The 7,065-nt window shown below is 40.7% G+C and overlaps 1 non-coding gene across 1 annotated transcript; it reads right to left on the bottom strand.

Moving 5' to 3' along the window:
* Positions 1-1,158: 1,158 nt before the first annotated feature.
* Positions 1,159-1,266, bottom strand: LOC130977164 (small nucleolar RNA R71). The gene has a single exon (XR_009084869.1). It is a non-coding gene; the product is annotated as a small nucleolar RNA R71 (small nucleolar RNA).
* Positions 1,267-7,065: the final 5,799 nt, after the last annotated feature.

The following is a 7,065-nucleotide window of genomic DNA, read 5'->3' as shown; positions in this document are numbered from 1 at the left end:
AATCATATCTTTTCAATCAAATCTTTTTCAAAATCAATTTCTTTCCTTTTTCAAAAATACTTGCTATCAATTAATGATTTGATTCAACATTTCAAGTATGTTGCCTTTTCTGTTGAGAAAGGTTTAATGTTTGAATCATATCTTTTCTTGTTAGCCAAGTCATTAATTTTTAAAATCAAATCTTTTTTTTAATTGTTTTTTAAATCATATCTTCTCAATCATATCTTTTTAAAACCATAACTTTTCAATCATATCTTCCTAATCATATCTTTTTCAAAATAGTTTTCAATCATATCTTTTTGATTTCTAATTTCAAAATCTTTTTCAAAAATCACTTGATTTCTTTTCCACTCTTGGTTTTCGAAAATCAATTAGTGTTTTTCAAAATGTTTTTAAAATCTTTTACTTAATTTTCGAGAATTTCTTCCCCTCTTCTCACATCCTTCTATTTATGGACTAACATTATTCCTCAATGAACAATTCGAACTCCATCTTTCTTAATAAGTTCGAATTCTTCTACTCCTTCCTTCTATTTTTCTTTTCCTCTGACACCTCAAGGAATCTCTATACTGTGACATAGAGGATTCCATATTTTCTTGTTCTCTTCTCTTTCATATGAGCAGGAGCAAAGACAAAAGCATTCTTGTTGAGGCTGACCCTGAACCTGAAAGGACCTTGAAGCGAAAGCTAAGAGAAGCTAAGGCACAACTCTCTGTAGAGGACCTAACAGAAATCTTCAAAGAAGAAGAACCCATGGCAGCCAAAAACAACAACAATGCCAACAATGCAAGGAAGGTGCTGGGTAACTTTACTGCACCTACTCCCGACTTCTATGGGAGAAGCATCTCTATCCCTGCCATTGGAGCAAACAACTTTGAGCTTAAGCCTCAATTAGTTTCTCTGATGCAACAGAATTGTAAGTTCCATGGACTTCCATTGGAAGATCCTCATCAGTTTTTAGCTGAATTCTTGCAAATCTGTGACACTGTCAAGACTAATGGGGTTGACCCTGAGGTCTACAGACTTATGCTATTCCCTTTTGCTGTAAGAGACAGAGCTAGGATATGGTTGGATTCACAACCTAAAGAAAGCCTGAACACTTGGGAAAAGCTAGTCAAAGCCTTCTTGGCAAAGTTCTTTCCACCTCAAAAATTGAGTAAGCTTAGAGTGGAAGTCCAAACCTTCAGACAGAAGGAAGGTGAATCCCTCTATGAAGCTTGGGAAAGATACAAACAATTGATCAGAAAATGTCCTTCTGACATGCTTTCTGAATGGAGCATCATAGGTATTTTCTATGATGGTCTCTCTGAACTATCCAAAATGTCATTGGATAGCTCTGCTGGAGGATCTCTTCATTTGAAGAAGACGCCTGCAGAAGCTCAAGAACTAATCGAAATGGTTGCAAATAACCAATTCATGTACACTTCTGAAAGGAATCCTGTGAACAATAGGACAAGTCAGAAGAAAGGAGTTCTTGAGATTGATACTCTGAATGCCATACTGGCTCAGAATAAAATATTGACTCAACAAGTCAATTTGATTTCTCAAAGTCTGTCTGGAATGCAAAATGCACCAAGCAGTACTAAGGATGCTTCATCTGAAGAAGAAGCTTATGATCCTGAGAACCCTTCAATAGAAGAGGTGAATTACATGGGAGAATCCTATGGAAACACCTATAATTCTTCATGGAGAAATCATCCAAATCTCTCATGGAAGGATCAACAGAGACCTCAATAAGGTTTCAACAATAATAATGGTGGAAGAAACAGGTTTAGCAATAGCAAGCCTTTTCCATCATCTTCTCAGCAACAGACAAAGAATTCTAAGCAGAACCACTCTGACTTAGCAACCATGGTCTCTGATCTAATCAAAACCACTCAAAGTTTCATGACTGAAACAAGGTCCTCCATTAGGAATTTGGAGGCACAAGTGGGACAGCTGAGCAAGAAAATTACTGAATTCCCTCCTAGTACTCTTCCAAGCAATACAGAAGAAAATCCAAAAGGAGAGTGCAAGGCCATCAACATGGCCGAATTTGGAGAGGAGGGAGAGGCAGTGAACGCCACTGAGGAAGACCTCAATGGACATCCACTGGCCTCCAATGAGTTCCCTAACGAGGAACCATGGGAATCTGAGGCTCAAAATGAGACCATAGAGATTCCATTGGACTTACTTCTACCTTTCATGAGCTCTGATGAGTATTCTTCCTCTGAAGAGGATGAGTATGTCACTGAAGAGCAAGTTGCTAAATAACTTAGAGCAATCATGAAGCTAAATGACAAGTTATTTGGTAATGAGACTTGGGAGGATGAACCTCCATTGCTCACCAAAGAACTGGATGACTTGTCTATGCAGAAATTACCTCAAAAGAGACAAGATCCTGGGAAGTTTTCGATACCTGTACCATAGGCACCATGACCTTCAAGGAGGCTCTATGTGACTTAGGGTCAAGTGTAAACCTCATGCCTCTCTCTGTAATGGAGAAGCTAGGGATCTTTGAGGTACAAGCTGCAAGAATCTCACTAGAGATGGCAGACAATTCAAAGAAACAAGCTTATGGACTTGTAGAGAATGTTCTGGTAAAGGTTGAAGACCATTACATCCCTGCTGATTTCATAGTCCTTGAGACTGGGAAATGCATGGGTGAATCCATCATCCTTGGCAGACCCTTCCTAGCCACAGCAAAGGCTGTGATTGATGTGAACAGAGGAGAGTTGATCATCCTTCATGTTTAAGGCTCAAGGATATTCCTCTGTCACCATGGAGAGGAAGCATGAAGAGCTTCTCTCAAAACAGAGTCAAACAGAGCCCCCACAGTCAAACTCTAAGTTTGATGTTGGGAGGCCACAACCAAACTCTAAGTTTGGTGTTGAACCCCCACATTCAAACTCTAAGTTTGGTGTTGGGAGGTTCCAACATTGCTCTGAGCATTTGTGAGGCTCCATGAGAGCCCTCTGTCAAGCTACTGACATTAAAGAAGCGCTTGTTGGGAGGCAACCCAATGTTATATTTTATCTATTTTCTTTTGTTATTTTATGTTTTCTGTAGGTTGATGATCATGAGAAGTCACAAAATCAATTGAAAAAGCAAAAACAGAATGAAAAACAGGAAGAAAAACAGCATCATACACCCTGGAGGAAGAATCCATTGGCGTTTAAACGCCAGTAAGGCTAGCAGATGGGCGTTTAACGCCCAGTCTGGCACCATTCTTGGCGTTTAACGCCAGAAAGGGGCACCAGACTGGCGTTAAACGCCAGAAAAGGGCAAGCACTTGGCGTTAAATGCCAGAAATGGGCACCAACCCGGCGTTTAACGCCAGAATTGGCTCAGAATGCATTTTTGCACGCCATTTGGTGCAGGGATGACTTTTCCTTGACACCTCAGGATCTGTGGACCCCACAGAATCCCCACCAACCCCACCACCCTCTCTTTTCTTCTTCACCCATTCACCAATCACCTCAATACCTTTTCCCCAAAAACCCTTCACCTATCAAATCCCATCTTTCTCTTCACCACTCACATCCATCCTTCATAAAACCCCACCTACCTCACCATTCAAATTCAAACCACTTTCCCTCCCAAACCCACCCACCAATAGCCGAAACCTACCCCTCTCTCCACCCCTATATAAACCCATCTTCACTCCTTCATTTTCACACACCCTAAACACCACTTCTTCCCCTTTGGCCGAACCACAAGGCCATCTCCATCTCCTCTATTTCTTCTTCTTCTACTCTCTTCTTTCTTCTTTTGCTCGAGGACGAGCAAACCTTTTAAGTTTGGTGTGGTAAAAGCATTGCTTTTTGTTTTTCCATAACCATTTATGGCATCCAAGGCCGGAGAAACCTCTAGAAAGAGGAAAGGGAAGGCAAAAGCTTCCACCTCCGAGTCATGGGAGATGGAGAGATTCATCTCAAGGGTGCATCAAGACCACTTCTATGAAGTTATGGCCTTGAAGAAGGTGATCCCCGAGGTCCCTTTCAAACTCAAAAAGAGTGAATATCCGGAGATCTGACATGAGATCCGAAGAAGAGGTTGGGAAGTTCTTACCAACCCCATTCAACAAGTCGGAATCTTAATGGTTCAAGAGTTTTATGCCAATGCATGGATCACCAAGAACCATGATCAAAGTGTGAACCCGGACCCAAAGAATTGGCTTACAATGGTTCGGGGGAAATACTTAGATTTTAGTCCGGAAAATGTGAGGTTGGCATTCAACTTGCCCATGATGCAAGGAGATGAACATCCTTACACTAGAAGGGTCAACTTTGATCAAAGGTTGGACCAAGTCCTCATTGACATTTGTGAAGAGGGCACCCAATGGAAGAGAGATTCAAGAGGGAAGCCGGTTCAATTGAGAAGGCATGACCTCAAGCCCATGGCTAGGGGATGGTTGGAGTTTATCCAACGCTCAATCATTCCCACTAGCAACCGGTCCGAAGTTACTCTAGACCGGGCCATCATGATTCATAGCATCATGATTGGAGAAGAAATAGAAGTTCATGAGGTTATAGCCCAAGAACTCTATAAGGTGGCGGACAAGTCCTCTACCTTGGCAAGGTTAGCCTTTCCACATCTCATCTGTCACCTCTGTTATTTAGTTGGAATTGACATAGAGGGAGACATCACCATTGATGAGGACAAGCCCATCACTAAGAAAAAGATGGAGCAAACAAGAGACCCCTCTCATCATGAAATCCCTGAGATGCCTCAAGGGATGCACTTTCCTCCACAAAACTATTGGGAGCAAATCAACACCTCCCTAGGAGAATTGAGTTCCAACATGGGACAACTAAGGGTGGAGCACCAAGAACAATCCATTCTCCTCCATGAAATTAGAGAAGATCAAAGAATCATGAGAGAGGAGCAACAAAGGCAAGGAAGAGACATTGAGGAGCTCAAGCACTCCATAAAATCTTCAAGAGGAAGAACAAGCCGCCATCACTAAGGTGGACCCGTTCTTTAATCTCCTTGTTCTTTACTTTCTTGTTTTTCGAAAATTATGCTCTATGGTTATCTATGTTTGTGTCTTATGATCATTAGTGTCTTAGTGTCTATGCCTTAAAGTTATGAATATCCTATGAATCCATCACCTTTCTTAAAATGAAAAAATGTTCTTAATTAAAAAAGAGAAGAATTGCATGAATTTCAGATTTTATAACAGATTAATTATTTTGATGTGGTGGCAATACTTTTGTTTTCTGAATGTATGCTTGAACAGTGCATATGTCTTTTGAATTTGTGGTTCATGAATGTTAAAGTTGTTGGCTCTTGAAAGAATGATAAAAAAGGAGACATGTTACTGAGGATCTGAAAAATCATGAAAATGATTCTTGAAGCAAGAAAAAACAGTGAATACAAAAAAAAAGAAGCGAAAAAAAAAACGAAAAAAAGGGAGAAAAAGAAAAAGAAAGAAAAAGAAAGAAATAAAGTTGTGATCCAAGGCAAAAAAGAGTGTGCTTAAGAACCCTGGACACCTCTAATTGGGACTCTAGCAAAGCTGAGTCACAATCTGAAAAGGTTCACCCAATTATGTGTCTGTGGCATGTATGTATCCGGTGGTAATACTGGAAGACAGAGTGCTTTGGGCCACGGCCAAGGCTCAATAAGTAGCTGTGTTCAAGAATCATCATACTTAACTAGGAGAATCAATAACACTATCTGGATTCTGAGTTCCTAAAGAAGCCAATCATTCTGAATTTCAAAGGATAAAGTGAGATGCCAAAACTGTTCAGAGGCAAAAAGCTAAAAGCCCCGCTCATCTAATTAATACTGATCTTCATAGATGTTTTTGGAGTTCATTGCATATTCTCTTCTTTTCATCTTGTTTGATTTTCAGTTGCTTGAGGACAAGCAACAATTTAAGTTTGGTGTTGTGATGAGCGGATAATTTATACGCTTTTTGGCATTGTTTTTAGTATGTTTCTAGTAGGATTTAGTTAGTTTTTAGTATATTTTTATTAGTTTTTAGTTAAAATTCACTTTTCTGGAATTTACTATGAGTTTTTGTGTTTTTCTGTGATTTCAGGTATTTTCTGGCTGAAATTGAGGGACCTGAGCAAAAATCTGATTCAGAGACTGAAAAGGACTGCAGATGCTGTTGGATTCTGACCTCCCTGTACTCGAAGTAGATTTTCTGGAGCTATAGAAGCCCAATTGGCGCGCTCTCAACGGCGTTGGAAAGTAGACATCCTGGGCTTTCCAGCAATATATGATAGTTCATACTTTGCCCAAGATTTGATGGCCCAAACCGGCGTTCAAAGTCACCTTCAGAATTCCCAGCGTTAAACGCCGGAACTGGCACCAAAGTGGGAGTTAAACGCCCAAACTGGCACAAAAGCTGGCGTTTAACTCCAAGAAGAGTCTCTACACGAAAATGCTTCATTGCTCAGCCCAAGCGCACACCAAGTGGGCCCGGAAGTGGATTTTTATATCATTTACTCATCTTTGTAATTCTTAAGCTACTAGTTCCCTATAAATAGGACCTTTTACTATTGTATTTGACATCTTGGTAGCTATCTTTGAGTAGTTTTATGCTATCATAGATCATTGGGAGGCTGGCCTCACGGCCATGCCTAGACCTTGTTCTTATGTATTTTCAACGGTGGAGTTTCTACACACCATAGATTAAGGTGTGGAGCTCTGCTGTACCTCGAGTATTAATGCAATTACTATTGTTCTTCTATTCAATTCAGCTTGTTCTTGTTCCAAGATATCACTTGTTCCTCAACTTGATGAATGTGATGATCCGTGACACTCATCATCATTCTCACCTATGAACGTGTGACTGACAACCACCTCCGTTCTACCTTAGATTGGGTGAATATCTCTTGGATTCCTGATACACGACGCATGGTTGATCGCCTGACAACCGAGCGCTCGCCTGACAACCGAGCCAGCCATTCCGTGAGATCAGAGTCTTCGTGGTATAAGCTAGAATTGATGGCGGCATTCAAGAGAATCCGGAAGGTCTAAACCTTGTCTGTGGTATTCTGAGTAGGATTCAATGATTGAATGACTGTGACGTGCTTCAAACTCGCGATTGTGGGGCGTTAGTGACAGACG

The sequence above is a fragment of the Arachis stenosperma genome, chromosome 4, assembly GCF_014773155.1.
Source record: "Arachis stenosperma cultivar V10309 chromosome 4, arast.V10309.gnm1.PFL2, whole genome shotgun sequence".
NCBI classification, from domain to species: domain Eukaryota; kingdom Viridiplantae; phylum Streptophyta; class Magnoliopsida; order Fabales; family Fabaceae; genus Arachis; species Arachis stenosperma.
Note: the sequence above shows the minus strand (reverse complement) of the source record. Positions and strands in the feature narration are given on the sequence as shown.